Source organism: Schistocerca cancellata, chromosome 6 (genome assembly GCF_023864275.1).
Source record: "Schistocerca cancellata isolate TAMUIC-IGC-003103 chromosome 6, iqSchCanc2.1, whole genome shotgun sequence".
In the NCBI taxonomy this organism is placed as follows: Eukaryota; Metazoa; Arthropoda; class Insecta; order Orthoptera; family Acrididae; genus Schistocerca; species Schistocerca cancellata.
In genome coordinates, this window is record NC_064631.1 from 582,569,687 (window position 1) to 582,585,634 (window position 15,948).

The 15,948-nt window shown below is 44.3% G+C and overlaps 1 protein-coding gene across 2 annotated transcripts in view; it reads left to right on the forward strand.

Annotated features, from left to right (window-relative positions):
- Positions 1–15,948, forward strand: part of LOC126191437 (CDK5 and ABL1 enzyme substrate 2) — a 172,930-nt gene that overhangs the window by 27,263 nt on the left and 129,719 nt on the right. The window lies entirely within an intron of this gene.

Sequence of the window (15,948 nt, forward strand, 5' to 3'; positions counted from 1 at the left end):
AAAGTTTCTAAAAATCTCTCTTGCCCCCCTCCATCACCATTCCTTCCCTCCTTCCTTACACCCTTCTTTATATTAACACATGTTGAATAATTTAAATAAAAGTTTTCCAAAAATGAAAGAAAATTGCAAGACTGACTGTCTGGTAATAGGTCATTAATCGCCAAACGTGTCTTGAGTAACAGACAGCTACGTAGAAAAGTTTGAGCATGCTCCACAGTCAAGTTGGGGCGAGCAATTATCTGATGGTGGTGGTTATGTGAAAAGGGTGTGGAGAGGGGAAAGAGAAGATCAACAATAGAGATTGTTAATAAGACTGATTGTGTGGAGCATGTGGCTCCCTCCACTGCAGGTGGAAGGTGAAGCATTTTGAGTGAAAAGAAGAGATCAGAGGAAGAAAAGGGTGGCAATATTGAAATGATACTGGAAAGTCCTGGCTGGAATAAAATAATGTAATGAGTAAAAGTAACCACTCACCACGTAGTTTAGGCACAGCACAGGTGACTAGCATGCAGAGAAGCCTGATAACCAAGAAGTTCTGAGACAGCACCTGTAACTAGTTCTACTCGCGTGATATTTCAGCTGCAAAACATCTAGCAACTTTCTGTGTGAGGCCTAGTAATAATGGTATAGGATTCCTGTTTGCCTTATAGACCCTTTGGGTCACACCAACTCACATTTAGTCACAGTATCAGCTGAAGAAAAGCTGTTCGGGTGGCAAAGACATGTCTTGGCTGCATATCCCTCACTATGAGCATTGTTAGTTATAAACTGTGATCATAAACTTTGGGCCATAGTAACAAGGACAAACTGTTCTTGTCTACAAGAGTTAATCAACATAAACACCAGATTTCACACAGCATCCAAACTGAAAACATTATTGTGATTATGTCTTTCATCAGGTAAATTCCCATAGCATTCTTGATGATTGAATCCAAGAAGAATGATGTAGATACCAGAATTTGTACGTTGTCATAGTTCATAGGGTGAACAGTCTCAGTCCAGTGACGGGGTACCCTGCCAGTCATAGTTCTTGTATTGTTTAAATAATTTTCTGGTGTATGCAAGCTGTACAATGTGGGACCTTACACGCATTGCGGCAGGACAGGTTGGTCCCTAACTATCCATTAAACAATCAATCTGCCTACCTGGATGGGATTCAGGTTGTCTGATCCTTCACTCTGTGATGTTAGATACTGGTTTACCTGACAAAAACACCATTGACGAAACAAAGTCCACATAACTGCAGTCCATGGGCGATAGCTGAAAGTTAGTTAAACTGTCAAGCATTTGGGATTCTTGCACGACTGATTAGAAACAAATGTCTAAAGTTCTCCTTAAGTTGGTTTATTGTCTTTAAAAGATGGAAAATGGCTATCTGGTCTGTATTTGATATCCCAGCATCAATTATACAATGTTACTGACAGTGTTAAAAGTTTACCTGTGTTAAAAGTTCGACCTATATTGTGAACATTCTGAATGATCATTGACCCATAATTATTTGCAAGTTAAACATTCAGTCATTCAGTTGGCTTCTTGTAAAGAAGTTCTCACCATAAAACCTCGTTATCTGCATGAAACACGCCTCGCAGATTTTATGTACAACATGAAAGGTTCACACACGAGTATCTCTTGAAATGCACCAGGCACCAAGCTCAAACTTTCACAAAATACTCAGTATTGTTGTCGCTTTCCATCAACGACACAAGAACTGGTAAAACACTTTAATTACTTCATTTTAATCCAAATTTGATTAGTGTGATTTAACGTAGATGTTTACCAGAAGATGGCTCCCAAGCGACTGCATTGACTTGTAGATCTGAGGCACAAAGACCCACTTAGACATGCAGGAAATGCTGAATTCCTAAGGCTAGCTTGTTAAGCAGCCAATCAGATCATCTTGAGCACTTCTGTACTCGAGGCATTTCTGATGTCAGGCAATCAGATTACAGAAAGAAATGTAGACCAGAAATTTCATAATTCCAAAACTAAATAAAATTTAAGGAAAAGAAAGTTAGATATATTTTCACAAAAATAAATGTAATGCTCAACACCCCTTCTGGTTGCCTTTAACAGAATCAAGTTCACTTGGACATACGTCACAAATTCCTGTATTGCACAATAATTTTATCATGCATACATTTTCATAGTTCTAATAAAATATCACATTCTCCCTTTATGTATGCCCTCCATTCAATCTGTCTCTCCAAGACACTGACACGACCAAAACACAATGAAACAATAATTTGCCAAATTACTTTTAATTGTTCCAGAAATCTGTGGTAATGAAACTAAAGACAATTCCAAAAAAATCGATTATATGGACCTGTTGTCTTGGTTATAGTTTTAATTGATACTATAGATGAATACATTACAGTCCCTAACGGAGTTTCAGAATGCAAGCACAGTTATTATTTGTTTTAGGTAAAAATTTATATTTATGAAAGTGTTGAAGTTGTTGATTTGAAATTCTAACATTATGATTGTGTTATCCATGGAATTTGTATATTAAATATGAAAAATATCGATTAATATTTGGTAGTTCTTCTTCAGATTCATAGGGAGTATGTGTAATATACCGCACGCAGCATTAGTCAAGTACTTGGCACACCCGGCCCGTAGTCAGTGTCAGCTGTGCCAGCATGAGAATCAAAATCTGCTCTCCTTCAGGCTCCACAGCAGGCTGTTTCCAATGCAAGATGACAGTTTGTAGTAATTTGCTACGCTGCAGCATCTGCTTTGTGAAGCATCAAATCATCCTTCATAAAACTGAATAGAGCAGCTGTGTGTGTTTGTGGCAGGCAAAACATCACTTTTGCTTTTTTTTTTCTTAGCATCCAACAAATTAGCACCCCACCATAATGGAGAAACATCCTTAATTGAAACCTTTGATCAGCCTCTTGAACTAGGATTTTCACCTTTGATTTGTATTTCAACACTTTACAAACAAATTTAATGTGCTAGATGGTCAAACATTCTCTTCAGATGGTCCTTACAAACAAAATGGGTGACGTGTGTAATTGTCTTCGAGGGCACCGTCTGTCTGTGAAGTACGATAACTGCCCACTTACATGTACAAATACATGTGTGCAACCTAGTGGTAAACAGCATGTCCCAGGAAGCTGACAACTTTATCTGTGAAGTAACTGTTGGAATAGCATGAACAATATATTTTGTGTGAGACGGCGGCAAAGTGCATCATGTGAAATGCACCTCTCTGGTGCTGTTGTACACTCTGAGTTTTATGTGTGTAATATAATGTTCCTTGGTTGTTGTGTTAGATGTATTTTACCTGTATGTGGAAATATAATTAATGGCACTAAGTGTCTTTTCCTCACTATTACTTATTCAACTGTTTTGATCCTAATAGGTTATAGGTCCAGCAATGCATTTGGAATAAGTATATCCATAATATAGTAGTGAGAAAGTATGGGAAAAGTTCCAAGTAGTGCACTTGTGTGAAGTAAGAGTTATCCTTACAAGACGAACGCAACTATTTTGTATTATTCTTCGATATTATTCTTTACGTTAAGAAAGATCAAAGTTACTGTTAAAATGAGCATGGCACAAATTCTGCAGATTGAAAGACTTACAAGTTGCAAAAACTAGCCAATGTGGAAATTTGCAGTAGAAGTGTATTTACGTTTGGAGATACGTGGGATGTGGTGGATGGGAAAATTAAATCCACAGAACAGAATTATTCAAGTAAGAATAGGAAAGCAAAATCAAAGTTGATATTACTGGTTGACTCGGTGAATTATGTTCACGTTGAAAAAGCAAAACAAGTCTGGGACAAATTACAAAGTGCATTTGAGGATGGAGGTCTTACAAGGAAAGTAAGATTATCACATGAGTTCATTACCACTCAGCTGGACAAATGCAAGAGTGTAGATGAATACGTCAACAAAAATAATAGCCACATCAAACTGAATGTGAAGCATTGGGTTTGCTATCGAATGGATAGGGACACCGCTGTTGACAGGGCTGAGCGAAAGGTATGCACCTATGATCATGGAGCTGGAAACCTCAGTTATAGCGATCACGGGCGACACTGTTAGTGAAAATTCTACAGGATGTAAAGAGTACTCCAAGCTGTCATGTACTGGAGAAGGAAACTGCATCTGCTCTTTATTCAGAAAACAAAAGGAAGAAATCAGTGGGGTGCTACAGCTGTCAGAAGAAGGGGCATATTGCATCCCAGTGCAGAGAAAAAGTAAACCCAAGGTCAGACATGCAGCAAAAGAGGTATATTGCTGATAGCCCGGAGAGAGGGACCAATAGGCACACTCGTGTTTGTATTCTTTTGAAGATGTGGGTAATTGTTAACTGGAATGGATTTTAGACTCGGTTGCATCTGTGCATATTGTTAAAGGCAAATTTCTTCTTTATGATGATAAAAGACAAGACTCATATGGGAATATCTACTGCTGATGGCAGCAAGCTCCAGTGTCATTTGGCTGGGAAGCTAGACCTACATGTAAGTGTAAATGGTGAACCCGAAACGGTTACGGCACATGATGTTCATTATGTAAAAACAGTCGCGACTAACCTCCTGTCTGTAGGGGAAATTGTCACTTTTGACATGCACGGAGCAAGAGCAATCAACGAAAATGGTGAAGTTATAATAACTACAGCAAGTAACGAAAGGGGTATTTTTAAGTTGGATACCATTGACAATAAACTTAGAAATATTAGCCATTCAGTATAGTCAGTGCAAGGTTTTTTATGGCACTGAAAACTTGGACACCTAAATAGAAAGAGCGTGTCTTTAATAAGGGATATGGTAAAGGGAATACAAAATTATAGTGTATCCAAGGACCCTTGTGAGATATACATAAAAGCAAAACAAGTGGGGCTACCTTTTAAGACTAGTAAAAGTAAATCTGCAGAGGTCTTATGGTTAATCCATACAGCTGTAAACTATGTGATCAAAAGTATCCAGACACCTGGCTGAAAATGACTTACAAGTTCATGGTGCCCTCCATTGGTGAAGCTGAAAACAATATGGTGTTGGCCCACCCTTAGCCTCGATGGCAGCTTCCACTCTCGCAGGCATGCGTTCAGTCAGGTGTTGGAACATTACTTGGGGAATGGCAGCCTGTTCTTCACAGAGTACTGCACTGAGGAGAGATGTTGATGTCAGTCAGTGAGACCTGACACGAAGTCAGCGTTCCAAAAGATCCCAAAGGTGTTCTGTAGGATTCAGGTCAGAACTCTGTGCAGGCCAGTCCATTACAGGGATGTTATTGTTGCGCAACCACTCCGCCACAGGCCATGCATTATGAAAAGGTGATCATCATGTTGAAAGATGCAATCACCATCCCCAAATTTCTCTTCAACAGTTTGAAGCAAGAAACATATTGTTCACACAATTCTAACACCCCCCTCTTTGAACATATATTTCGTGGTTTGCCTTCACAAGATAAACCAAATAGTCCTACAACCTGTTGAAACTTCTCTTTGTCCAAGCGTTTTGTCAGAAGATCAACCAATATGTCTTGTGTGTGCAGGTAGTCCACGGCGATGTTCTGTCACTCTGTGGTCCCAAATAAAATGGTGCCTTATATCAATATGTTTTGTCTTAGCACTGGTGACATCAATTTTGGCTAGGTTAATGGCTCCTTTATTGTCATAGAAGATCATTATAGGCTCCACGATTAAATTGGGTTCTGCTTCACACATTAATGTTCTTAGCCACAATACTTCCTGTGTGGTGTTAGATGCAACAGTTTTTTGCTTTTGACAGTACCATGAAATGAGGTCCTCCATTAATTTAAAGCAGCAACCAGTAGTGGAATGCCTATCTCCCAATTCATTCCCCCAGTCCAAATCACTGTAGTCTTCTAGTTATGCATTACCTTCTCTATGGTATTTTAATTTGTGGTTTGAAGTTACTCTTAGATATCGGAATAAACTTTTCACAGCTTTCCAGTGATATTCCATTGGGTCTGTGCAATATCTGCTTTTGTCACCAACACAGTCAGCAATGTCAGGTCATGACATTTGAGACAAATATAACAGACTCCCTACTGCTTCTAAATACGGAACATTCTTATCACATTCAGTATCTGTCTCATTTATATTTGACTTCACTCCTCCTTTCATTGGAGTAGTTATGGTTTTACAATCACTCGTGCCAAATTTCTTAACGATTGTTTTGGATATGATGATTGATTTTATGCTCAAGTCTTGTCTCTCTTCATCCTTAGTGATCTGCACCCCTAAAAAAACATTTAACTTCTTCCAAATCATGCCCCTTAAACTTGGTATGCAGTTGTTTCTTAAAATTTCTCATTTGGCTTTCGTCTTCAGTCAGGATAAAGAGATGTTCACCCATATTGACATTATTATTATTATTATTATTATTACTATTACTATTCCTTCTCTTCCCCTTTTATAGTATATACTCAGATCTGCCTTAGATTGCTTCATATTCACATTTATTAGAGTTTTATGTAGACATCGATTCCTCATGTCCACTCTGTTTAAGCCCACAAATACTTTTTCGCAAACGCCAGATCTCTTCCCTTTCTGATCTGCTTTTCATGACTTCTCTTGGAGAAATGACATATATCGCCTCCTCCAATTTCCCATTTAAATATGCTGTTTTAACATCCATATGATGAATTGTTAAATTTCGCTGTGCTGCCAAGGCCAAAAGACTCAATGAGGCATACTTGACTACAGGTGAAAAAGTTTCATTGTAATGTACCCCTCATTTTTACGAATATCCTTTTATTACAAGTTGTGCTTTATATCTTGGTGTTGAATTTTCGGGGCTCTTCAAAGTGAATGCCCATCTTGCCTGTAATGATTTCTTATGTGCTGGTGTTTTTACTCATTCAAAGGTTTCATATTGAGATAAAGATTCCAATTCTCTCTCCATCACTTCTTTCTATTCTTGAGATTTCGGGCTGCTCTTTGCTTCTTCTGCTGCTGCTGGCCCATCATTAAAAGACTGGCTTCCATCCATCTCAAAATCCGGATGTTCCTTCAGTTCGTTGGTGGTTGGATTGGAGAAGGGACCCAACTATGCAGTCATCAGTCCTTCCGACCTTGAAATAACTAAACCCGATAAAACCTCACACTATAAGAGGGAATTACAGTGGCCATAAAATTATAAACAATTGACAGAGAAGGAAGGAAGAATGCAGAAGAAGAGAGGAGAGAAAGAAAGCGAGGAATGACAGGAGCAGGAAGGAAGAAGTACAGGTAGACAAGACAGACACTCAAGATAAAACAGACCCCATAAGGAAAGGAGTGGGAAGGCAGAGGGTGGGGGTGAACCACCAAGCCCAGTGGAAGCCAGTCCAATCAGGGTGAAGGGGGGCAGAAGACGGCCTGCCAACCCCTCCACCCACTAATAAGTTTGAAGTACCCACTCTTATATAAAGCAATAAAAACCCCTATCAAGAAGAAACCATAAAACGATATCAGCCGCTGAGGCATTGTCAGCTAATGCAGGGGTAGCATGCCAGGAAAGCTAAGAGTCCATTACAGGGCAATTAAGTTGGGACAGTCCAGTAGGTATTTCTGGAATGCCAATAGCAAGAGATGGTCTGTTAGTAGCCATTTTAGCCAGTTGACCGATAAGTTCATTGCCAGGGATCCCAACATGGCTTGGGGTCCAAATGATAACCACTGAGCATCCACATTGATCAAAGAGAGAAAGGGAGACCTGGATAGCTATGAATAGCGGGTCGTGAGGGAATCACTGGCCGATAGCTTGCAAACTGCTCAAGGAGTCACCACAGATAGTGAAGGACAGTCCTGAGCAGAAGCGGACAGCCATCTGGCAAGGAACGAATTTCCATATGTATCGTGTATCTGTAAGCATAACCAGTGTAACCAGCAATCATGGAGCTATCAGTATACATCACTTCTGAACCTTGGAATGAACTGAGGAGACAGTAGAATTGGTGGTGAAGGGCCTTTGGAGGGGCAGAATCCTTTGAATTGATGAAGAGATCAGGACAGAGCTGTGGCCGAGAGACGCACCATGGAGGGGTACATGTGTGAGTAGAGAAAAGACGTGGTAAAGGGAAGTGCTGGAGCTCAGAAAAAAGTGACTGAATGCAGACAACCATGGTAAGCCCACATCGTGGCCACTGCCATTGAAGGTTGATCTCCGTGTCTGGATAAAGGAGATCATAATTAGGGTACTTTGGGGTGCAACGAATGCAGAGCGTGTAAGATTCCAGTTTTTGTTGGCGCAAAACTCGCAGCGGTGGAATCCCCGCCTCTGCGAGAAGGCTAATCACTGGGCTAGTCCGGAAGGCACCAGTCACAAGTAGTACCCCACAATGGTGGATGGGGTCTAATATTAGCAATGTTGAAGGTGACGCAGAACCATAGACAGGACTCCCGTAGTCTAATTGAGACTGGACCAGCACTTTGTACAATCGCAGTAGAATAGAGCGGTCTTCACCCCAGGTGGTATTGTACAGACATCTAAGAACATTGAGATGTAACCAGCATGTCCTCTTCAGCTGGCAAAGACGAGGGAGCCATGTCAACCAGGCATCGAAGACCAGACCCAAGAAGCGATGGGTGTCCACCATCTCAAGGGACTGGCCATCGAGGAACAGGTCCGGATGGGGATGGACTGTACGGTGATGACAGAAATGCATGACACACGACTTAGCCACCGAAAACTGAAAACCATGGAAGAGAGCCCAAGATTGCGCAGATAGATTGCCACCTGTAGATGGTGTTCTGCAGTGCCCATGATGGAGGAAACGATGTAGATACAAAAGTCTTCAGCATACAAAGAGGGGGACACTGTCGGACCAGCAGTCGCCACCAGTCCATTAATGGCTATGAGAAAGAGAGGTATGCTCTGCACGGAACCCTGTGGAACCTCATTTTCTTGCCGATGGGAAATGCTGTGGGAGGAACCAACTTGACCCAGAAAGAGTGACAAGGAAAATAGTTACAGATAAAAAGAGGCAGAGCACCATGAAGGCCCCATTCATGAAGGGTGGTGAGGATGTGGTGGTGCCAGGCGGTGTCGTAGGCTTTATGCAGGTCAAAGAAGACTGCAATGAAGTGCTGCCGATGGGCAAAAGCCATCCGGGTAACAGACTCCAGGTGGACCTAGTTACTCACCATAGAGCGGCTACAGCAAAAACCACCTTGAATCGATGACAAAACGTCGCGGGATTCAAGGATCCTAAACAGTTGCCGACTCGCCAGGCATTCAAGGAGCTTACAGAGTGTGTTGGTAAGGCTAATTGGACGGTAGATATCCAACTGAAGAGGTGGCTTCCCAGGCTTCAGAACCAGAATAACAATGCTTTCCTGCCACTGGGTAGTAAATACCCCCCTCACTCCACAGATAGTTGAAAAGGGTCAGTATACGATGGTGCCCAACCACCGATAAGTGTTGGAGCATTTGGTTGTGTATCCAATCCGTGTCAGGACAAAGGGCAAGGGTGCTGGCGAATTCCCACTCGCTAAATGGGGTATTATAGGGCTCAAAGCAGTGAGAAATGAAAGACAAAGGCAGTCGTTCGAGCGCTCTTTCAGGAGGAGTAGAGGCCACACACAGAAATTCCTGCTACGCCGGTGGGAGGATGATGACCAAAAATTTGCCTGAGTTTCACCCAGACTTGTGAAGAGGGGGTGTGCGGTCATATGGCAGCCACGTATCATTCCAAGTAAATCCGTTTCTGAAATTTGATTTGGTAACGGGCCCAGGAATGGAATCGTTTAAAGACTAGAAGGAGAGCAGTAGAAGGGTGCCGCTTGAAGTGTGCAAGAGCACAGCGGTGATCTTTAATGGCTGCAGTAATTTATGGAGTCCACCAAGGGACCATATTCTGATGGGGGAAACCCGAGGAAGAAGGTATGGCTGAAACATCTGCGGAAAGAATGACAGCAGTCAAAGTCTGTGTACATTCATCAATACTGCTGTGTTGTAGTACAGGGGGGATGGTAGCAGAGGAGATGGCACCCCAGTCATCTTTTCTGAAGGCCCGCCTGGGAGGGTGGCAGAGTGAAATACTCTGAAGGAAGGTCAAAACAATCACGTAATGATCGCTGTCACATAAGTCATCGTGGATACCCCACTGAATGGGGGGGGAAGAAGGACCGGACTGCAGATGGGGGAGGTCAATGGCAGATAAAGTGCCGTGTGCCACACTAAAGTGTGTGGGAATGCCGGTGTTTAGTAGACAGAGGTCAGGCCCTGCCAGAACAGCTTCAACTGTCCTGCCCAGGGCAGTAGACGTGTCACTACCCCAAAGAGTGTTGTGGGCATTAAAGTCCCCTAGTAGCAGGAAGGGAGAATGGAGTTGTTGAAGAAGGGTGGTTAGGGCAAGGGATGTGGACGGCCTGTCAGGCGGGAGGTAGAGATTACAGATTGTGATTGGAGTGGTCATATGGACCCTGACAGCAATTGCTTCCAGAGTGGTATGGAGGGGAACCCATTTACTAACAATGTCCTTGCGGACCAAGCTACAGACGCCACCAGAAGCCCACAAGGGGCCAATTCGGTTCTGACAAAGTGACACCTAATCACCTAACCACGTTCGGAGTCTGTGAGTTCTTTGGAGTGCCCCATTCTGCTCTCTCGCAATGTCTAATGGCTTACGAGATCGCTAATATGGAGTACCTGGCTGTAGGTGGCAACACAGTACACCTAATATGAAAAACATGTGTTTAGGGGTGTCCAGATACTTTTGATCACATAGTGTATGCGGCCTGATGGAGTGTGAATCCATAGGTGGGCACTATTATTTTCTTATGTTTATTGATGATTATTCACAGTATACTCATATTTATTTTCTTAGATCCAAAGACCAAGTGAATGACACTTTTAAGGAATATCGTAATAGGGTCGAAAGGTAGACAGGAAAGAAGATTATCAGGTCTGGTAACGGGAGAGAATATTTTAACCAGAAATTGAAGACACTTCTGGCAAAAATCGGAATCGGGCATCAAACTACTATAAGGTACAGCCCATCTTAAAATGGGGTTGCTGAGTGGACTAATAGGATTATCAAAAGATTTTTGGACAGAGGCAGTATCAACAGCCATGTATTTGAACAATGGATCACCTACAAAAGCATCAGGGAATATAAGTTCCTATGAGATATGGGTAGGAAGGAAACCTGACGTAAGCACATTCCAAAACAGCTGGAAGAAAAACGGGACCCAAAAACTAAAAAGTATTTTTTTTTATAGCCTATTGTGGGAATTCAAAGGGCTACCGATTAATGGATCCATTGGATAAAGTGATAGTTACAAGCAGAGATGTTGAAAACAAAAAGGACTCTGAAGAGCGCAAGACTTAATAGTTAACTGCACCTAGTTCCAAGAGTGAAACCTTATGTGAAGAAAGAGTAAGGAAGAACAGAAAGAGGACTATTAAAGACAAACAGATACTATTTATGATGACAAGAGTTTGAGGACAAACAAAATGAACCAAACAATGTTAGGCATTCTCCTCGCATTCCAAAACTGAAAGAACATCCCCCCAGAGGTCCCTGTTGTAGGTACGTGTGTGGCGTGGACAGGTTCCCAAGCTATTGCAGTCTCCTTCCCTTTTCCAGACTGCATTACCATCCCTGTTCCTCTCCTTCTCTGTCCTTGCTCCTTTCTCCCTGCCCTCTCCCTTCCCTCATGGTGTACTTCTTTATATCGACCTGGCTATCCTCCCGGCTTTGTTTTTGGTATGTACTATTGTTTAGTTTGTGTTTCCATCTCCTTTTTGGTGTTTTTGGTCCCCTTGGGGTTTGACCTCCATTTCCAACGTTTTCAGTTCAGTGTGAGCCATTTGGGGATGAACTCCCAACCAAGTTTCCATGGTACAGGCTCCTCTCCCCCTCCCCTCCCTTGCACCGTGGCCCGCTTCCTGCTAGGTCACCAGCATGGTAGCCAGTCCGTGTGGTGGGGCTGTTCAGTACCAAGTCAGTACCCACTTGGCTTAGCCCCCTGACAACACAGGGATCACACGGCTACTACCTGAGCTGTTATGCCTCGTGTATGTTGCTCATCACTGTGGTGCATCTGAACTCCCGGAAATGGCCACCATGCCAGACGGCCCTTGCTGTGGCTGGTTGGCGCCCAAGGGGCGAGCCCCTGGTTGGAGTAAGTTGTACTAGGGCAGACACCTTGCACATGAAGTGACAGGAGCGTCAACATCCTGACCATTCTGTGGCTGTCTCTAAGAGTGATAGAAGACATGACAATCCTCCTCCTGATCCTTCAGTTTTCCCCTCCCTGGCCACCCCCTGGGAAGAGAGTCAAGCTCACTAGATTGGGTTGAAACCTTTCCTCAGTACCTGGTTTGTACCTGGACAGATGGCTAAAGTATTGCCACGATCAAGCCTTAGTTTTTCATGGAGACGATTGAAGAGAAGTATGGTGAAGTGGAATCCTTGAGTAAAATGTGAACCGGTTCTTTGCTCATAAAGGCATCTTCTGATGCCCAATCTGAAGCCCTGGGTGATTGTGACCATCTTGGTGACATCCCTATCTCCGTTGCACCCCACTAATCTTTGAACTCAGTACAGGGCATCATTTTCCACTGGGATCCTCTTCTCCAAACTGACGAGGAGCTCCATGCAAACCTCGAGCGGCAAGGAGTTTGATTTACCTGCCTTGTACGACGAGGCCCTAAAAAACAATTGCAGTGATACAGGCACCTTTATCCTGGCCTTTGAGGGGGATACCCTCCCAGAGGAGGTCAAGGTGATAGTGTATCAGTGTGATGTAAAACCTTACATTCCACCACCAATGAGATGCTGTAAATACTTACGGTTTGGACACGTCTTACTGCTACACCCATGATCCCCTCTGCAGTGACTGTGGCACCCCCTCCATGAGGGGGCAGAGTGCCATGAAGGCCCCATTCATGAATGGTGAGGATGTGGTGGTGCCAGGTGGTGTCGTAGGCTTTATTCTGGACAAAGAAGACTGCAGTGAGGTGCTGCCGATGGGCAAAAGCCCGCCAGTGTGCATAAATTGTAATGCGCAGCATCCTCCATGCTCGCCAGCATGCCTGGTGTATGTGAAAGAGTACAAGACCTTAGATCTATTACCTACACCAAGGTTTGTCGTAAGTATGATCAGCTCCATCCCCTGCCTATGACTTCTACTTGTGCTTCAACCCTTGTGGGCTTCTGTTGGTGATTGCACCTTGGTCCACAAGGACATTGTTAGTAAATGGGTTCCCCTCCATACCACTCTGGAAGCAATTGCTGTCAGGGTCCATCTGACCACTCCAATCACAATCTGTGATCTCTACCTCCCGCCTGACAGGCCACCCACATCCCTTGCCCTAACCACCCTTCTTCAACAACTCCCTTCTCCTTTCCTGCTTCTAGGGGACTTTAATGCCCACAACCCTCTATGGAGTAGTCACACGACTACTGCCCTGGGCAGGACAGTTGAAGCTGTTCGGGCAGGGCTTGACCACTGTCTACTAAACACCGGCACTCCCACACACTTTAGAGTGCACATGGCACTATCTCTGCCATTGACCTCCCCCATCTGCAGTCCCGTCCTTCTTCCCCCCATTCAGTGGGGTATCCACGATGACTTATGTGACAGTGGTCATTAGCCGATTGTTTTGACCTTCCTTCAGTGTATTTCGCTCAGTCACCCTCCCAGGTGGACCTTCTGTAAAGCTGATTGGGGTGCCATCTCCTCTGCTACCATCCCCCCTGTACTACAACACAGCAGTATTAATGAATCTACACAGACTATGACTGCTGTCATTCTTTCCACAGCTGTTTCAGCCATACCTTCTTTGTCGGGTACCCCCCCCCCCCCCCCCCCCCCCCCCCCCCCCCGGCGGAATATGGTCCCTTGGTGGACTCTGGAAATTGCTGCGGCCCTTAAAGATCACCACTGTGCTCTTCAACACTTCAGGTGGCACCCTTCTACTGCTCTCCATTTGGTCTTTAAATGATTTTGCACCTGGGCCCATTACCTAATCAAATTTCAGAATCGGATTTACTTGGAATTATATGTGGCTGCCATACAATTGTACAGCCTCTCTTCACAAGTCTGGGTTAAACTCGGGCGGATTTTTGGCCATCATCCTCCCACCGGCGTAGTAGGAATTTCTGTGCGTGATGTTGTCCTTACCCATCCGGACTTTATCGCACAGCATTTCGCTCAACACTTTGCCCAAGCCTCTACATCGACTCAGTATCTGCCCATGTTCCTTCTCCTGAAAGAGCACTCGGTATGACTGCCTTTGTCTTTCGTTTCTCGCTGCTTGGAGCCTTATAATGCCCCATTTAGCGAGTGGGAATTTGCCAGAGCCCTCACCCTTTGTCCTGACATGGATTGGATACACAACCAAATGCTCCAACTCTTATCGGTGGCTGGCCACCATCGTATACTGACAATTTTCAACCATCTGTGGAGTGAGGGGGTATTTCCTACCCAGTGGCAGGAAAGCATTGTTATTCCGGTTTTGAAGCCTGGGAAGCCACCTCTTCAGTTACATAGCTACCGTCCAATTAGCCTTGCCAACACACTCTGTAAGCTCCTTGAATGCCTGGTGAGTCGGCGGCTGTTTAGGGTCCTTGAATCCCGCGACATTTTGTCATCGACTCAAGGTGGTTTTTGCTGTGGCCGCTGTATGGTGAGTAACTAGGTCCACCTGGAGTCTGTTATCCGGTTGGCTTTTGCCCATTGGCAGCACTTCATTGCAGTCTTCTTTGACCTGCATAAAGCCTACGACACCACCTGGCACCACCACATCCTCACCACCCTTCTCAAATGGGGCCTTCATGGCGCTCTGCCTCTTTTTATCCCTAACTTTCTTTCTTGTCACTCTTTCTGGGGCAAGTTGGTTCCTCCTACAGCATTTTCCATCGGCAAGAAAATGAGGTTACACAGGGTTCTGTGCTGAGCATCCCTCTCTTTCTCATAGCCATTAATGGACTTATGGAGGCTGCTGGTCCGATAGTGTCTCCCTCTTTGTATGCTGCTGACTTCTGTATCTACATTGCTTCCTTCATCATGGACGCTGCAGAATGCCATCTACAGGGGGCAATCTACCGGGCGCAATCTTGGGCTCTCTTCCATGGTTTTCAGTTTTCGGTGGCCAAGTCGTGTATTATGCATTTCTGTCATCACTGTACAGTCTATCCCCACCCGGACCTGTTCCTCGATGGCCAATCCCTTGAGATGGTGGACACCCATCGCTTCTTGGGTCTGGTCTTCGATGCCTGGTTGACATGGCTCCCTCATCTATGCCAGCTGAAGAGGACATGCTGGTTACATCTCAATGTTCTTAGATGTCTGTACAATATAACCTGGGGTGAAGACCGCTCTATCCCACTGTGATTGTACAAAGTGCTGGTTCAGTCTCATTTAGACTACGGGAGTCCTGTCTATGGTTCTGCGTCACCTTCAACATTGCAAACATTAGACCCCATCCACCATTGTGGGGTACTACTTGTGACTGGTGCCTTTCAGACTAGCTTCATGATTAGCCTTCCACTGCTGTGAGTTTTGTGCCAACAACAACTGATATATTACACGCTGTGCATTCGCTGCACCCCAAAGCACCCTAATTGTGATCTCCTTTATCCAGACATGGAGATCAACCTTCCGTGCAGTGGCCACGATGTGGGCTTACCATGGCTGCCCGCATTCAGTCGCTCTTTTCTGAGCTCCAGCACTTCCCTTTACCGCCTGTTTTCTCTGCTCGCGCGTGTACCCCTCCAAGATGCATCTCTCGGCCACAGCTTTGTCTCGATCTCTCCATCAATTTGAAGGATTCTGCCCCTCTGAAGGCCCTTCACCACCAATTCTACTGTCTCCTCAGTTCATTCCAGGGTTCAGAAGTGATTTATACTGATAGCTCCATGATTGCTGGTTACACTGGTTATGCTTACACGTATGCGATACGTGTGGAAATTCGTTCATTGCCAGATGGCTGTAGTGTTCTTACTGCAGAATTGGTAGCTGCCTTGTGCGCACGAG